This window comes from Capra hircus, chromosome 23 (assembly GCF_001704415.2).
Source record: "Capra hircus breed San Clemente chromosome 23, ASM170441v1, whole genome shotgun sequence".
Taxonomy (NCBI): Eukaryota; Metazoa; Chordata; class Mammalia; order Artiodactyla; family Bovidae; genus Capra; species Capra hircus.
This window is the reverse complement of record NC_030830.1, coordinates 9,926,738-9,944,683: the sequence shown is the minus strand read 5'-3', so window position 1 is coordinate 9,944,683 and position 17,946 is coordinate 9,926,738. Positions and strand designations below refer to the sequence as shown.

At 45.3% G+C, this 17,946-nt stretch overlaps 1 protein-coding gene across 7 annotated transcripts in view; it reads left to right on the top strand.

Annotated features, from left to right (window-relative positions):
* The window catches only part of ATXN1 (ataxin 1), a 421,786-nt gene that overhangs the window by 1,275 nt on the left and 402,565 nt on the right, over nt 1–17,946 (top strand). For 3 of the 7 annotated variants that reach the window (XM_018038750.1, XM_018038743.1, XM_018038744.1), the window contains exons 1-2: nt 679–876; nt 9,103–9,217. The gene's annotated coding sequence lies outside the window, so the exon portion shown is untranslated. Of the gene's footprint in view, nt 1–678; nt 877–1,857; nt 2,119–2,214; nt 3,264–7,573; nt 8,365–9,102; nt 9,218–17,946 lie in introns of those variants that run through there. The other 4 variants (XM_018038742.1, XM_018038745.1, XM_018038746.1 and 1 more) reach the window with 4 other exon arrangements.

The window sequence follows — 17,946 nt, the reverse complement described above, 5'->3', positions numbered from 1 at the left end:
CGTGCGTGAAGGTCGGAGTCAGCCCTCTTAAGACGCTTCTCCGCACGCCTGGGACGAAGGGAACGTCGGGATCGGAACCGGCCCACTTCTCCTTCCCCAGAGGGGACTTCACGGGTTCTGGTTTGGAGTCCGGCACCCCTCGGAGAGTCCCTCCAGGGTGTCTGAGTTGCACCCAGCCTGTGCCTTCACAACTCGATGCAGGGACCCGAGGAGGCGCGCGAGGACCGACCGGTCACCGCTCCAATTACCTCATCGTTTCAGCTCCCCGCCCCTTTCCCAAACCTGGAAGAACTGTCCCCTCCGGTCCCGGTCACCGCTCCCGCCCCGCGTCCCCCACCCCCACCCCCAATCCCGAGCGGGTCTCGGGGAAACGCGCCCGCCTCCCCGGGGGGACTGCCGGGCCCGGAGATGCGCGCACCCAAGGGTTAAGGGCGCCGGCCGGCGGCCGCGCCGTGCGCTCTCGGTGCTCAGAGCGGCTCGCCCCGCCGCCCCGCCGGAGGGTGGCCCCCCCAACCCCCCCGAAGTCGGATCCTTGAGCTGCGGCGGCGGCAGCCAACTGCTCCATATTTGGCTTCTATTACACATTTACATACTGGAGCGAGCAAGCGAGCGAGCGCGAGAGAGCGCGAGGGAGGGCGGGCGGAGGGAGGAGGGAGGAGGGAGGGAGGAGAGGGGGGGAGGAGGAGGAGAGAGCAGAGTATACCGCAGACATCATTTCTACTACAGTGGCGGAGCCGTACAGGACCTGTTTCACTGCAGGGGGATCCAAAACAAGCCCCGTGGAGCAGCAGCCAGAGCTACAGCAGCCGCAAGACACTGTTTCTCTCCCTCTGCCCCCCCTTCCCCACGCAACCCCAGATCCATTTACACTTTACAGTAAGTGGCTATTTTTTTTTCCTCCTCTGATTCTTTCTCTCCCCCCTCCCCCCATCTCCTTCTCCCTTGATTTAGATCAAGATCCCCCCCTACCCCGCTCTCCCGAGAGGGGCAAAAGCAACAACCAGCAAACAAACCCCAAACCCCATTCGGCGGCACGGAAAACAGCTGGAAGAAGAGCGAAGGAAATCGACGCGTCGTGTTGTGTTGTGGTGTGTGTGTGTGTGTGTGTGTGTGTACATACACCCTTCCCCGGCTCCAGCCTCCCGGGCCGACTTCCCCAGCTGTGGGCGCTGAGACGACCGGCAGGAGGGTGGTGTGCAGGGGCAGGGTGGGCGCCCGCCGGGCAAGGGGGCGCGCCCGGGCGGGGGGCGCGGGCGGGCGGGCGGGGAGATCCGCGGCGGCTCCCCACTACGGCGGCTGCCGGTCCGATCGCCAGTGGGGAGAGCCGTGTCCTCTTCCCAGGAGGTTGCGTAGGGGAAAGGCGGCGGTCGGGGGTCGCGCTGCCCCCTCCTGCCGCCCCCTCCTCACTCCTCTCTTCGCAGAGGGCGGCAAGAGCGAGCGGATCTGGAAGAGGGCTGGCTTTACCGCGGGGGCCTCTTGGCCCCGGAGACCCCGGGGCGGGGGTCTCCCCGTGGAGGCCGGCCTGGGCCGGCGCGCGACGGCGGACCGGGAGGGTCTGCGCCCGCGGCCCGGCCGGGAGTTTGCGCGCGCCGCCGGGCGGTGGGATCGCGGGGGGCACCAAGGGAGGTGGGCACGGGGGGAACGGGCGAGCGGTGCCGGGAGCGCGGCCGGAGTAGCGGTGGCGGCTCGGGCGGCTACCGCCGCCGCCGCCGCCGCCGCCCTGTTGGTACGGCCGCTTCCTGATCATGTGCAGCCGCCGCCGCCGCCCGGAGCCGGGAGCCCGCGAGCGCCCCAGCCCGGGCCGGCGCCCCCGCCAGCGCCCGCGGCCGGAGCCGGGAAGCCGCGGCAGACGCTACCCTGCCCGCGCCGGGAGTGAGCGGCTGCGCGGCTGCTGGGAGGGTGAATGAAGCCGGGAGGAGGGGAGGGGGGAGGCGGCGGCGGCGGAGGAGGCGCTGCGGGCGCTGGGATGCGCCCGGAGCCCCGCTGCTCGCTCACTCTGGGCCGGGCCGGAGACTCCGCCACTCCCGCGGCCGCCGCCGCCTCCTACGTGGTTCCAGCGCTGCGCGCAGGCCGGTCCCGCAGGGGGCAGGGCAGGGGGCCGGCCGGGCGGAGCGAGAGGTGAGGCGGCGGCGGAGCGCGGCGTGAGTGTGTGAGTGCGTGTGTGTGTGTGTGTGTGTGTGTGTGCGTGCGCCCGCGGGGGAGGGGGCGGCCGGGCCATCGCGGTGGGGAGGGGGCCCCGCCGTGGCCGCTGGGCTGACTCCGCAGCGCCCTGACCCCTCCTCGGCCACCCCCGCCCTCAGGCCGCCTTCCTAAACTCCGCGGCTGGTGCTTTCATTTTATTTCAGACCACGTAGGGGGCTGACTGGAAGCGATGGAACAATTCAGGTTTTCTAGGGAGATTGAGCAAGAACCTTAGTGGGGGGTGGAAGTAGGGTGGTGGTGGAGATCCTGCCAGAAAACAAACAACAACAACAAAAAATCAGTTTCTAAGGACTAGTGGGGTTCAGTTCAGTCCCGAGGCTGCTCTGTTTTGTTTTGCTTTCTTGGTATATAATCCTACAGATAAGAGGGTAATATAAATACTTCGAGAGATTGGGAAATTGCTGAAGAGTAGTAAGGCACACACACACAGAAAGCCAGTCGGAAGCTGGTTATATAATGCGCGATGTGGCTAAGGAGAATGGCAAGCTATTTTTATTTTGTTTACCGTATGCTGTGCAGTAGGGACTCCTCCGAACTGGTTCTGTCCCCGAAGAGATTCTTAGCTTCCCTGTGAGAGCCACAGGATACAATTAGCAAAATTAGAAGACCCTATTACACCCACAGAATAAAAACGAATGGCTTAGAGTGGCATGCTCCTTGCACATCCTGGCGCTTGCACGGGAATGTGTGTATGCAAATAAGTTCTCCTTTGGCAATCTCGTAGTCACATCTCAATGACATTTGTGTTTTATAATGCAGGCTGTTCTTAATATTTAAACATCATCGTTACATATCGCTCGCAGCAGCGGGTACTTGATGGGTTATTTTTAGGCACAGCTAGTTACTTTTTCGACCGTGTTAGCTAAGCCATCTCATTTGGGTTTCTGAGGAACCCTGCAGTTCCTGGAAGCCCCCGTCTTAAGCCCACCTTGTGGTTTATTTGGTGGACGAGGGTAGTTTGACACTTGAGCTTTTTTTGGAATGGAGCGTCTTCCTGAAGAAACCACCAGAGAGAAGGATGAGAAAACCCTGCACATGAACTCTTGGAAAAGGATTGCACTGTAAGGGCTAATGCTATGGCATTTAATCTCCTCTGATTGCCCTCTAACTGTGCCTGCATCAGTCAATATTTTAGCAGCTCCACAGATAAATGGGCTTGAGTGCCACCTTCTACAGAAAGCAGAGGTCGAAGGGCTCGCCTGAACCTTCCGCCTGCCTGCCTTTCTCATCTCGTAGATACCTGTCAGCGGGTGTAGGTTTTCGGTGCACTTACTCCATCCCTGATCACTCGTGTAATTAGATCAGGCTGCCATGGCAACAGACAGTGTTCTCCCGTCCATTCAGGTGGGTTTGTCTGTGCCTGGACTACTCCCAAGTGTTTGATGCACAGTGTTTGTGCTGCCCCAACCAGATGAGAGACTCTTTACTATTTCAGCCGCATCTTCTTTTTGTCACTTCGGATGGGAGACGCTGAATGAGGCTTCTAGCTACTCAACTTTTATAAAGGAGACCAACAAGCTGTGCTTACTGGGTGCAGTATGTAAATACATCTCCCCAGACCGTGAAAGGAGGCTGACAATCCTGCTTGTGAACACATCAACAAGTATTTGGTATTTGCTAGAAACCTTTCAGAGCTGAGGAGCTGAGGAAAGCAACCTTTTTCTTGCAGTTTGTCTGGTGCCTTTGGCCTTGCAGGCACTTAACCCTTTCAAGTGCAAAAGAACTCATCCTTTAGAACCCAAGCTGCCAATAGCAGGGTTTTTCTAAAGGATTTATTCAGGGGAAGTAATTTATTTGAGAAGGATATCCCCGTTGTCATATTTAAAAACTTTATGGCCATCCTAATGACAAAAAAAAAAAAAAAAGCTACTGGCAGTAGGCAGTCATTCTGAATGTATTCATTCTTAACTTGAATTTCTTGGCCAGGATCCTTACCTTGGAGGTAGTAAGTTAAAAGGTTTTTGTCTCAGGTAAGAGATGATACAGGCCTTTAGCTGGTAGACTGATAATGTTTGGTGCTTTTGCACAGTAATTTGTACTCTATTTGAGGATAAAATTTAATGAGCATTTAATAACAGCGAACAACATTCTGCTCTTTGCATTAGGCGGCCACCTTAATAAGCCTGCTATGCAAAGAAAAATAATACTGTTGGGGTAAAAAAGGAAAGTAGCTTTGGTTGCTGAAGGTCTGTGTTGCTCAGGCAATCCAAATAAGAGGGAGTATTTTAATAACTCTGATATTAGAAAAAAAATAATTGAGAATAATAATGTCTGGATGCCTGTGTGACGCTGCTAGTCAGTTTACAGTTTTACAACCCCCTAGCTAAACTGGGAAATCCTTTTTTCTTTTTTAACCTCTGAGGCCTTGATTGAGAGAGCTATTCAGTGTTCCTCACAGAAGGCTTATGAGTTTCTACCCTTTAGTGAGTCTGTGCAGTTGGTAACATGATTGCGACCTGCTCAGATCAAGTGTTGCTGTGTTTAAAGCAAGCCATTATTTCTAGAAGGTAAATAGATGGGAGAGGCAAGGATATAAAATGAAGCACAGAAGTTTAAGTTTTACACAACACCTTGGAGGTCCTGAATTACATTTTACTATGTACAGAAAAACACTTTACTGGCAGCCAAATGTGAACGTGTATTTTTGAGTGCACAAATAAATTTGTGTTAAAATAAGTATGAAAAATGTACTTGATTGGGAACTGTGAAAATCTTCCCCTGTGTATCTTCCGCTTCCATTCTGGATTTCATTTTAAGAGGGTTTGATAAACAAGTGATATTTAATCAGAAATATTATAACTAGGCTTCCTGGCCTCTAAATTGTCTTTTACTCTTGCAAATAGATTCAAGAACAACTCTTCAGCCATCAGACTGTACATGTAGCTGGCCTTACGTTTCAATAGGCCTAACTCAGTTGTCTGGGGGTCCCGGGAAAGGCCAGCCTTAAGAGCTTGTTAAAATATTAATAAACATGCTTCTGTGACTTCTTGTTTTGTTGTCATTACAGAGTTGGATTCACATTCCTTTTGTATAATGTGCCTTTATTTTTTTTCCATTCTGAAATGTCAAGTGGATTTTCTGTTTGCACTTACCTTGAATGACAGTTTTTGATGACTAACGCATGGTAACACCGGCTCATTTTGTTTCCTATGAGAAGTTAGTCAATAAACATGTTTTTACTAAAAGCCTGAAATTTAGCGAAGGTAGGAGTGAATGTTAATTCTTTAAACTGTAGTTGTCTGCAAGTAAAACATAGTTTCGATTCTGAAAAGCTTAAATACGTGCATATATAAGATGACATAGTGCAGCAAGACAGAATATTATTTTTATGGGGAGACAGATGATTTGATTTCCATTGCTTTATATCTTTTGAAATGTGCAGCTTAACTGCTTCAAAGAGCAGATTTAGTTCTGCTTATACTTCCCAGCTTATCAGAAGCAGGCTCTCCTTATTTTGTGAAAAGATCGAAAATAAGAAATCATAGAAATCCCCAAAGAGATAATAATTTCTGTTCTAAGGCGTTCCACACAGGACTGCCCTTTTTGAAAGAAAGAGTTTTGTAGTCCTCAATTATGCTGTTCAAATTTTAATTTCATTTAATTCAGTTTAATAAAATACACATTCAAAATTTCTTTAAGAGGTGATAAGTGTATACTCCATGCTAGTTTTAAGAGAATATTTTCAAATGTTGGCTGAAAGAGTTGTAATTGGATCAAGGTTTTAAAAATATGTAAATACTTAAAATTCCAGGAGTAATAAAAAGGCTTAGGTAAATAATCTTTAATGGTGGAAACAGTTTTCAGAAATGTCTTTCCTATTTCATAATTTATGTATCTGTCTTTATCAGTGTAGTAGTATATTTTATAATCCTTATAAATCTGAACTTTTCAGGCTAATGCTCTATAAATACGTGTACTACGTATTACCACCTCAAATGTACTAAAACATGTTTAGAACTACTAAAGACAAAAAAGCAACAAGCATTATATCCTCTTTGACATATTTGATGGGAGCAGAACTGTTTCACTGATTTTTTAAAAATATAATTTTTAATGCATCCCATTTGTGAAGTAATGAAAAAGCACTGGTAATGGCAATAATGCAAGCAAAAACTGTACACTAAACCTGAACAGTTACTTTTCAGAAAACTCATTGTAGTGTAATCACAAGTTGAGGCTTCAGGGGGCAGAGGCTCCCCTGGTGATGGCATGTGGGTTCAGGCTAAGAGGAAGTTCTCTTTTTTCTACTTAGGTGCTCTTTAACGGATACCTTTTGAGTTACTTATCAGGAGTTTTTAGTCATCACTGTTATAGCTGCTAACCTGTAAATGCTTATGCTTCTGGCATTCAAAGAAAATGTATTTTTTCTATCACCGTGTATGGCACATTTTCTTTTATTGCACCCTTAACTTTGGGCTATTCTCCCTGAAGTATTTATGTTTTCTTCTGTATCTACAGTATTTACATATTATCTCCTCTTTACTGACTGTCACATCTGTATTACTTAGGCCACCTTTCTATCTCCCACTATTTATAGTATTGTGTTATGTTGCTCTGCTGTGCTTTTTAAATATTAAAAATTCTGTTTTTAGTAGACATATTGTCTTAAACAGTCTATAGGCTATTTTATTGTATGTTGTCTGTATATTTTTGCGATGAATCCATTCTGCCTTGCTTTTATTTTTGGTTTCTTCCCTCTGATAGAACACAGCTAGTTTTGTTAACTCTTTAGTCACTCTAACTGATGTAGCAACACAGATACTTTTGAAATAAGTAGGCATACCGACGCGAGAGTAAATTAATATTTTACAGCATTTGCATCATGTTTGACTGTTCTCTGCACTTCAGCAGAATAGGAGGAGACTGTAATTTGGACTCTATAAAATCTTATCTGCCAGGTGATAGGTAAATAGGATAGTGTGCACACACGTCGATACACAAGCCAACACTCTCAATTGTTAGCTCGTAAAGCAAGCACTCTGCAAATCCATGGTACCTGCACATTGTTTGAAAATGATGATCAAGGATTTTGAGGCTTCATTTGAGATGTTACTAGATAAAATCAAGATCACCCCCTGGCCCTTAAACCAAGTACTGTGTAAGAATAAATAGAATATTGTGAGCTTTTATTTAACTTGGCTACTATTAATGTTTGTAACTCAACAAGCTTCTTACTGGAGGGCTTGTCTTCCAAGGACTTCAGAGATGTGATAGTCTAGAAAGGCTTCTTTCTTTCTCTACATTTAACTGTTTGGGATTTCCCAGGTGGCGCTAGTGGTAAAGAACCTGCCTGCCAATGCAGGAAACCTAAGAGACAAGAGACGTGGGTTTGATCTGTTCGGTAGATCTCTTGGAGGAGGGTGTGGCAACCCACTCCAGTATTCTTGCCTGGAGAATCCAGTGGACAGAGGAACCTGGTGGCCTACAGTCCATAGGGTCATAAAGAGTTGGACATGACTGAAACAACAGCACACAGACTTAACTGTTTACATATGGGGAAACCAAGGCCTAGAAAACTTCCTTCTGCATATCAGTCTCTGGCATGCAAAAGATGCTTAAATAAATACTTCGTGAATGGATTAGCTAGAAGTAAGAATACTTTGGCTACTATTCATTACTTTGCAAAGTGTTGGAAAGCAATCGACATTATTTTCCTTTCCAGCTGGGCTGTGCTCTTAAAAATAGTGAGTGTGTATGGATGAAAATAATCATGAGATGTGTTGCCATGTACCCAAGGCTAATTGGCTCACTTACCTGTTTACAGATTATTCACATTGGAGATCATATTCATAGCTCCAGAATAGTTTCTTTCTGACACCCAATATAATCCTGGGCCTTCTCCTTCCTACTGTTACCTGGCGTGGGCTTAGGAAACCCAAACTAAATTTAAAACCAGCCTAAGCAAATATGCAGATCAGCTCCAGTAATGAAAGGCTGAAAAAAAAAATCAGTCCAGCAATGACGAGTTTGTGGATTAGCTTATAATAACTGTGCTCCTGATTCTATTTAATGTGGACAGTTGGGAACTACCAGTATTTAAAAATATGCTTTGAATAGATAGAAAAGTATGTTAGCAGATCGAGTCCTCAACTTCTTCCGTTTCTATGCATAGGTGTTTACCTCACAAAAACTACTACGAGCGCCAGGCTCCCTGATGGAAAGGTATATGAAAGATAGATTCATTCTCTTTCATTCATCCATTCACACATTCACTCATTCATCCTACAGTGGGTAATCTTTACTTAAACATGCTCAAGATGTTATGGCAGAATGAAAATCAAGTAGATGTACATTCAGTAATTAAATCCTTTAAAGTTCAGAGGAAACTCTAGTGAGTGGATGCATACTTAAATTTTTTTTCCGCATTTGATTCTTTTTTTCTATCCCATTAGACTGGTATGCTAACAACTAACTGTGCTCTGTGTCATGATTGTGCCTAAAGTTGCATGTTGATAGTAAGATATGCCTCATGAAAATTAGACTTTGGCTCAATTACTATTCAGTCCATGCCCATTTCCATCTGATAGTCCCGTGATGACCAGCATGTGTTTATGAGGTGATTCGTTAGAATCTTAGAGAAAAGATTGACAGTAGCTGGCTCAAATGGAGAGACCAAGCTTTTAATTTGATTGAAGGGATGACCTTTTTGTGTGTTGGCCTCCCTCCGAGCCCTGTTGAGTCAAACCAGACCTGCCTTTTGAGCTGGCTGGTGCCTGTGTAATTCTCATAAAATGATGCAAAATTTGACGTTCTTGAAGTTTAGATTTCCCTGCATGGTGTCTCCAAGGTGGAATTATTATTATTATTTTTTATTTTTTTAAAATTATTATTATTTTTTAAAGCCATTCATGCTGTTTCTCATTTTGGATTTCCTTTTCTGCACCCCCTGGACCACTGCAGGAGGATCTGGCTGCAAATCACCGAGGTGTTCCATTCAAGCTGCAGAGTTGTCTGTCGTCTTTGGACAGCAGTCTCCTCCTCCACGGCTGCTTCGGGGGAGTCCGACACCCATCAGGTAAGAGTTTTGAGATGCTCTGTGGTTTCTTTCTGAGGATAAAGTCTGGCCTTGGAAAATCGCCTACTAGTTGTACTTTAGCACTTTACAGATTGTTGAAGATAATTGTCTTTGCAAACTGTACAGTGTGGGAAATTGAGAAATCGCAGAGTTTTTTTTTTTTTTTTAACTTGGATTAAGGTATCCTCCTTTTTGATTTATTTGGTTAATGATGTAGTCTGCCTCTGCCTTGCCGATGGTTCATTATTGTGTGCTGGGGTTGAGCCTGATCATTTTAATTGTCACCTGTACTTGGAGCTGATGGGCAAGTTTTGTTACCAAACTGTTACCTTAAATCACTGTCTCCATGTTTTAGGTTGTGGTTGTTGTGTGACCGCGGTGCAGGGAGATAGCTTGTTGGTTTGGTAGCAACCCATATTGGTTGGATCTTGAATTTCTTGGTGTCTGTTTGGGATTTGACAACTTCCTGCTTTCTTCATGTACAGTAAATTTTTCTGACCTGGAGAGTCATGCAGACACAGGGTGGATGCAGGGTTGATGACTCATGGTTCTCTGTTGAAAGGAAGACTGCCTGCCTAGAATCAGGAGAGCAGGGGAAGTTAGTTTGAAATTGGGGCAATAAGGGCTTGGGAACACTGGTATTCGCAACCAGAGGAGATTGTGAAATCGATCCCCTTTTTCTGTTTGCCTTGGGAGTAGTCCTGCTCCAAGCTGTGGAAATAGACTAGTTCAGAGGTTCTCGAGCCTGGCGGGACACCAGAATCTCCAGGAGAGGTTAGAAAAAAAAGAAAAAAATAGAACCGGGACTCCACCCTAGACCCACTGAATCCAAAGGAAGCGGAATGGTCTCTTGGAGTCACACTGATGTTCCACTGCTGTGGCGTGGGCTGGATCTGGTGGTCTCTGGGCAGCTCTTCCCAAGTCATGTTCTGTTTCTTTCCCTGATAAGATGCACCAACCACTTTTATCCAACCTTACATACAGAAATTTGGATTTTCAGCTCATGTTTAAGAGGCTAATCCTTGCTTTATCAGAATGTTCATTTTGAAACTGATTCACTAGATTTCTTTAAATAAAGAGCTTGCTCCTCACCCCTGACACCCTGCTTCTAAGGTCCAATTTTTTAAGTTCTATATAAATTCCATGGTATTTAAAATAAGGACGCGAGGCTCTGGAACCAGCCTGTCTGAATTTAAGATGTAGAACTGCCGCTATGACCTGGGGCAGTCCTGTAACCTTCCTGGGCCACAGTCTCTTCATGTGTAAGATGGAGATCATATGAGAACTAGGGCTGCTGTGAGGTTGGAATGATGTAATATTTGTACACTGGGCAGAATAGTAACTTGGTGTATAGTTTATGATCCATGAACATAAGCTATCACTGTGAGCATGTGACTTGTCTTGACAGGGTGATTGTAACGTTCTTGTTTGGTGATGGTTGCTCCTTAACCATAAGTGACAAGGAGTAAGTAAATATCCCTGTACCTTGGTCTTTGGACCAACACTGTGGACATTTGCAGCCCTGAAAGCCAAAGGGCCTTTTATTTATTTTTCTGGATTTTATGTTAGTCTGCCTTGATTCCTGACACAGGATCCCTGTGTGTTGTTTTTCTACTGTAGGATGAACTGCTGAGTTGCAGGCGTAAGAGAAGTTATTTGTGGTCTGAGTGAAAACGCACACACACACACACCTGAATGATTGAAGTACGGTGACTCAGGAAGGGGGATCAGTAAAGTCCTACCGGGGTGCAAGGCAGGAGAGGGGGGAAGTTATCACACACGTTCTGTCCTTGTAAAATATGGAACTGGGTACTTTATATTTTATGGGCTGTGGGTTAGGGAGGTGTCTTTTAAAAGGAAATAGAATAATTATGTGCAGAGGGAAGCCTCATGAGGTCTAAAAGTGTCAACTCCATTGAAAGGGGTGCAGTGTCTTATTGCTAGTTTCCCTCTTAGGGGTATTATCCATTTTAGGCAGAAAGTTCTCACACTGACATTTTTGGGGAAGTAGCTTAATTGCACATGCGGTTAATACATATGCAATTTTTTTTTAACCTGCAGTGTTTAAAGAGAGTCATGTGTTAAAATGAGAGTGTCTCAAGAATTTTATTATGAAAAAATCAGGCAGCAAACAGTCCTGTCTCTCAGTCAGTACATGAAGCTTATTGAGAAGAGATCCAGGTTTTTGTAGTACATAGTACAGTGCATTAAGTGTTGTAGGAATGTTTGTATTGTATTACTGACAAAGTAGTACAGAGTCACCTTGAGTTTTAAGCAGCTGACACGTCCTAGGATCACATTTAAAGGAAGCTTATAAGTATCAGCTAAACATGTTGCATAAATAATGGCCTCATTACAGTCCTCACAACTGATAGCTAAACGTGAGCAGGGAAACAGTATCATTCATGTTGTGCTTTGTTATAGTCATTAGGGTTTTTTTTTTCTTTTAATAAAACCTAGATTACAGTTATTTTAGGTTCTAGCTATTTTTATCAATACGATGTTTTTGTTGTTTACCTGCTAAGTTGTGCCTGAATCCTTGTGACCCCCATAGACTGTAGCCCACCAGGCTCCTCAGTCCATGGGATTTCCCAGGCAAGAATACTAAAGTGGGTTGCCATTTCCTTCTCTGGGGGATCTTCCCAACCCAGGGATCGAAGCTGCATCTCCTGCATTGGCAGGTGGATTCTTTACTGCTGGGCCACCAGGGAAGCCATATCAATGATATAGCTATAGCAAGTTACGACTTACTTCGTTCATAGGCATGGTCTATATGAAGAAATGATTCATTCATTTATTCACTGTGGACTTTTTTTTTACTACTGCACAGAGTGAGTAAGAGCTACCAGAAGGAGGTTATATTCTTTGTGGTCAAGTAGGGGAAAGAAGACGTGCTCTGAAATTACTAATACAGAGCAGAAGGGGGTGGGTTGGGCTTACTGGGGTAGATTCTAACACAGAGGGAGTTCAGAAGAATGGTGCTGAGTAGGATGATGGGGAAAACTTGGAGGAGGAAGCACCATTTGAGTTGAACTCTGGAGGCTGGTTAACATTTCTTTGGGAAGAGGTGGAGAGGGCGGAAGGATGACTGTTTTGGTGGCTGGGCCCTAACAGGCAAGTAGCATGGTGTGTAATCGATCAGGCCGTTTTGGCGGAAGCCCAGGTGCTGGTGGACATCTGAGTTGCTGGAGTCCAGCAGACACTAGAGAGTGTGGGAAGAAGATTGCTGGGAGGTCCAATCTGGAAATAAATTTGGAGGAGCCACTGGCCTAAAAGTGATCTTTGAGTCTGGGCTTTGGGTTTTTGTGCCTGGTAGGAAGTTTACCAGGCAGGCGGGAATGAGTATTCTTTCAGCAATGAAGTCAGCCAGAGTGGAATATATGAGGGAAGGTAAGAGGCAGTGGAGGCAGCAGAAATGGAACACTGGTGTGACACAGCCTTTGTATGTTTCCTGTTTAAGACCTGAGGCGAAGGGAGAGTGGGTGGAAAAATTGGGATGATGCCCAAGTGGATAATGGAGTGTGGCAAGGGGGAGTGTCTTCCCTAGATGTTCAGGTACCTTGGAAATTCAGGGCTGAGCTTCAGCTCAATGAAATTTTGTTGAAACCTTTATTCTTTGAGACCTTAAAAAATAAAGTAGAAACTGGAGCTAATTTTAGCCAGATCTAATGTGTGTGTATGAAAATGAATGCTGCTTTTGAAATTCAGCATATGCAGTATCTCTTTTCATTTAAACAAATGATCCCTCTATTTTCCTCTAAACAGTTTTATTAAGAAGATTTTCAGTGAGGCCCTGTACATATTAACAACAATTCCAGCTTTGCCTTTGATCTTTTCCACCGTGGATTTATTCATCTCATACGATATGCGTAAATCACATTGTGCCACCTACTTGATTCGGGAGCAATTGTTCATTTGTGGTAATTCATTTACTATACTTTGATAAATCACAGTAAGATGGGTGTGTTTGATAACTTCCATGTGGACTCTTGAATGTGATGTGTGTGTGTTAGTGTGTATATGTGTGTGTGTGTGTGTGTGCTTAGTCACTCAGTTGTGTCCGACTCTTTGTGGCCCCATGAACAGGAGCCCACCAGGCGCCTCTGTCCATGGGATTCCCCAGGCAAGAATCCTGGAGTGGGTTGCCATTTCCTTTTCCAATGTGTGTGAATATTCATATGTATACACATTTATATATATATCAGTCAGTTCAGTTCAGTTGCTCAGTTGTGTCTGACTCTTTGGGACCCTATGGATTGCAACACACCAGGCCTCCCTGTCCATCACCAGCTCCCGGAGCTTGCTCAAACTCACGTCATCCAACCATGATGCCATCCAACCATGCCATCCTCTGTCATCCCCTTCCCCTCCCGCCTTCAATCTTTCCCAGCATCAGAGTCTTCTTCAGTGGGTCAGTTCTTCACATTAGGTGGCCAAAATATTGGAACTTCAGCTTCAGCATGAGTCCTTCCAATGAATATTCAGGACTGATTTCCTTTTGGATTGACTGGTTTGATCTTGCAATTCAAGGGACTCTCAAGAGGCTTCTCCAACACCACAGTTCAAAAGCATCATTCTTCGGTGCTCAGCTTTCTTTATAGTCCAACTCTCACATCCATACATGACCACCGGATAAACCATAGCCTTGACTAGATGGACCTTTGTTGACAAAATAATGTCTCTGCTTTTTAATATGCTGTCTAGGTTGGTCATAGCTTTTCTTCCAAGGAGCAAGCATCTTTTAATTTCATGGCTACAATCACCATCCACAGTGATTTTGGAGCCCCCCAAAATAAAGTCTGTCACTATTTCCATTGTTTCCCCATCTATTTGCCATGAAGTGATAGGACCAGATACCATGATCTTCGTTTTCTGAATGTTGAATTTTAAGTCAACTTATTCACTCTCCTCTTTCACTTTCATCAAGAGGCTCTTCAGTTCTTCTTCACTTTCTGCCTTAAGGGTGGTGTCATCTGCATATCTGAGGTTATTGATATTTCTCCTGGCAATCTTGATTCCAGCTTGTGCTTTATCCAGTCCAGCATTTCTCATGATGTACTCTGCATGTAAGTTAAATAAGCAAGGTGACAATATACAGCCTTGATGTACTCCTTTCCCAATTTGGAACCAGTCTGTTCCATGTCCAGTTCTAACTGTTGTTTCCTGACCTGCATACAGATTTCTCAGGAGGCAGGTAAGGTGGTCTGGTATTCGTATCTCTTAAAGAATTTTCCACAGTTTGTTGTGATCCACACAGTCAAAGGCTTTGGCATAGTCAATAAAGCAGAAGTAGATGGTTTTTTGGAACTCTCTTGGTTTTTCGATGATCCAATGGATGTTGGCAATTTGATATCTGGTTCCAGATTACGTATTTCTGGGCTTCCCTGGTGGGTCAGTGGTAAAGAATCCGCCTGCTAATGCAGGAGACACGGGTTCGATCTTTGGGTCAGGAAGATCCCCTGGAGGAGGAAATGGCAACCCACTCCAGTATTCTTGCCAGAGAAATCCCATGGACTGAGGAGCCTGGCAGGCTACAGTCCATGGGGTTGCAAAGAGTCCTACATGACTTATGACTAAATAACAACAACAACATATATATTTCCAGCTGCTAGCCACAGCTTTGTGAACAATTTGGCTTCTCATTTATACTTTATAGAAAATATAGGATCAGTGAGCCTTGGCTCTGGGGAGAAAGATCCTAAGACTATATGGCTCAAAGTGAAGGAGAAGGCTGGAAATTATCTGGTTGTATTGCTGTTACGGGGGACTCAGTCTTAATATAATTAAGGAATATTTGAGAACCGTTTATTTATTTTTTAACCTGTGTTATTTCATTGGGCCTTCTGTATTCCCCTAAATGGCCCAGAATGAGGCTGTGACTTACCTAACTTTTATAAAAGACCAGAAGGTTAAGATGCTGCTGCTGCTAAGTCGCTTCAGTCGTGTCCGACTCTGTGCAACCTCAGAGTTGGCAGCCCACCAGGCTCCCCTGTCCCTGGGATTCTCCAGGCAAGAACACTGGAGTGGGTTGCCATTTCCTTCTCCAATGCAGAAAAGTGAAAGTGAAGTCGCTCAGTCATGTCCGACTCTTAGCGACCCCATGGACTGCAGCCTACCAGGCTCCTCTGTCCATGGGATTTTCCAGGCAACAGTACTGGAGTGGGGTGCCATTGCCTTATCCAGAAGGTTAAGATAGGAGTGATATTACTGGAGAAAACAGCTCAGCAACTCCAGAGGGGTGCAGATGGTGCTGTCTGTAAAGATTTAATGAACATCTAAGGTGTGAAGGGCGTTATGCCATCTAGACCCTAAAGGAAATAAAGAGATGATCCATGGTCCACACTTTCTGTTATAACTCTTTTAATCTTGACTGCGGTGCTTCCGGGGCAGGCACTGCTATTATCTGCATTTCACAGGTGAGGAAACTGAAGCACAGAGTGGTTAAGTCACTTGCCCGAGACTGCCCAGCTGTCAAGTGGTGGAGTCATGCTGGGACCCCAGCCTGTATTCTTTGTTGCTGCCAGGTACTGTCTCTCAAGCCCCCAGCCCTGTCTGTAACAAGGCAGGGTAATGCCCAGGAGTAGCATTTAAAGACACGGCAGAGGTGTGGAGGTCAGGCTCCCGGAGGTCAGGATCAGGGGAGGTTCGGGCCATGAGCCCTCCTTTTCCAGGCTTGCCTGTCTGTCCAGGGTCACCTACGAGCTGTTTTGCGGTGTTGTTTCCCATTCTTCCAGTCTTTGTCCTACCTCCCTGAGATTCCTACGCACTTTCAATAATTATTAATGGAAGAAAATGATGACTATGGCATATGCTTATCTGTGTTTCAGAGGATTGGCTTAAGTTGGGCTCCAAATGTTTGGTGTCCAGAGTCCCAGCGAGGTGGTGAACTTTTGACTCTCAAAAAGAGCTTCACTGGGTCCATGCTCCGCTTGCCAGATTTGGCCGATTGGAACTATTTTTGTCTCCAGTTTGATAGATGGGGGGTGGCACCGAATCCAACTCTTAAGAACAAAGCATGCAGTGAAGGGAGGTGACACCTACGTCAGGGATCCGTTGGGAGGCGAGTGCTGGGTCCCCTCCTGTCCCTGCCCCTCCCAGTCTCACCTCCACTGGACCAGAGATGCATCCTCACTGACTCATGTCAACAGGATAGAGAAGCAAGATCATTTTTCTCTCTTAGCCTGTGCAGGGAAAACAGAGAGCTTGTCTTTCTTACACTGAAGGAAAATTACCAACGTGGTGATCATTTTGTGACATGTAGAAATATCGAATCACTCTCTCATGCCCTTGGATCTAACGGAGTGTTGTAGGTCAATTATACTTCCATAAAGGAAAGAAAATTACCATGGATTTTCTTTTCTTTTTTTTTTTTAAAGTGTCTTCAGAGCCCAGTCTTGCTTTGTAGACGCACAGAACAGAAGGATTTGGGATTTACTCTTTGTGCGTGAGGCTGGCAACCCCAGCCTACAGCCCAGCTGTAATCATATGTGATGCATTTTATTTACAGATTAGGAAGCTCTGACTCTGACATATGACTAACGGGGAAGCTCCTCCCTTACAACAGTTGTATGTCATCTGCTTCAGAGAACTAATTGCTTGGCAATTCCCCTTTGGTAATTCCCTCTTTATTTTCTGATGAGTTACTTAACAGTGACGGGCTTGTTGAGCGGAGCGTTGAGTTTAATGTGTGCTCCAGAAACTCCACTGTAGGCCTGGGGGATATGTTTTTCGAATTCTGTTTAGCTTTACTGAAGGAACACTGAAACCATTCTATGGCCTGTTAATATTTCACTCAATACGAGGTTAAGTGTTGAGCGCTGTGCAGTTTTCCAAAAGAAATCAAAACCAGGCTTCTTTTTTTTTTTTTTTTTTCTTTTTCAGCGTGCTCCTGTGCATTTGAAAATTATTAAAAAAGGAATTTAATAGTTATAGAATGTTTAATGCTTTTTTTTTTTCCCCAAAAAGCTTCCACATGAAGTGGCTTTCCAGGACTCTGTGGCATGAATGGGGTGTGGTGGAAAGCTGTTAGACCGGTTTTGGGGAGACCAAGAGTTTCTTTTTAAGTGCCCTGCTGCAAGGTGAGTTGGACCAGCCACCTACCTTGCTGGGCCTCAGTTTCTCCATTTACAGTAAAGCAAGTGGGTGAAAGAAATAAGCACTCAGGCCCCTTCTTTCTCTTACCAGGCACAGTTCCATGAATAGGTTTTATTGTCATTCTTCCTCTTGGTTCCATACCTCCTCCCCCCAACCAGACCTTTGCTCTGTCCAACATCATTTGCTGTTGTTTGACTTTGTTCCGTTTTGTATTTGATTAGAATTTACATTTTCAGCTATTATTGTGTCACTGTTTATAAAGTAAGTCAGAAGGGGTGCCTAAAATCATCTATCACCCCATCTCTATTAGTTTTATACCTTACTGCTTCCTCAACTTCTCTTCCCTCTTCTTGCTACCGTACCCCAAACAACATCCTTTTCTGGAGTGGCTGTGTTATCTCTGGAAGGAATCTTTCTGCTAATTATGGATAATTTCTTTGCAAGGAGAGCGAAGAATCTCTTCTCTGCAATAGCGTCAAGGGTCACATTTGGCTTTTAATTTGCAAGTAGAAATCATTTTTGGGTGCCGTTTGGCTTTTACCTGCAGGTGTAGAGTTGAGGCTGGAGGTAATTTCTTTTTCCTTCTGCATCCACTTTCCCAATCAGTGTGCACAGACCATTACCTTGTCTTATTG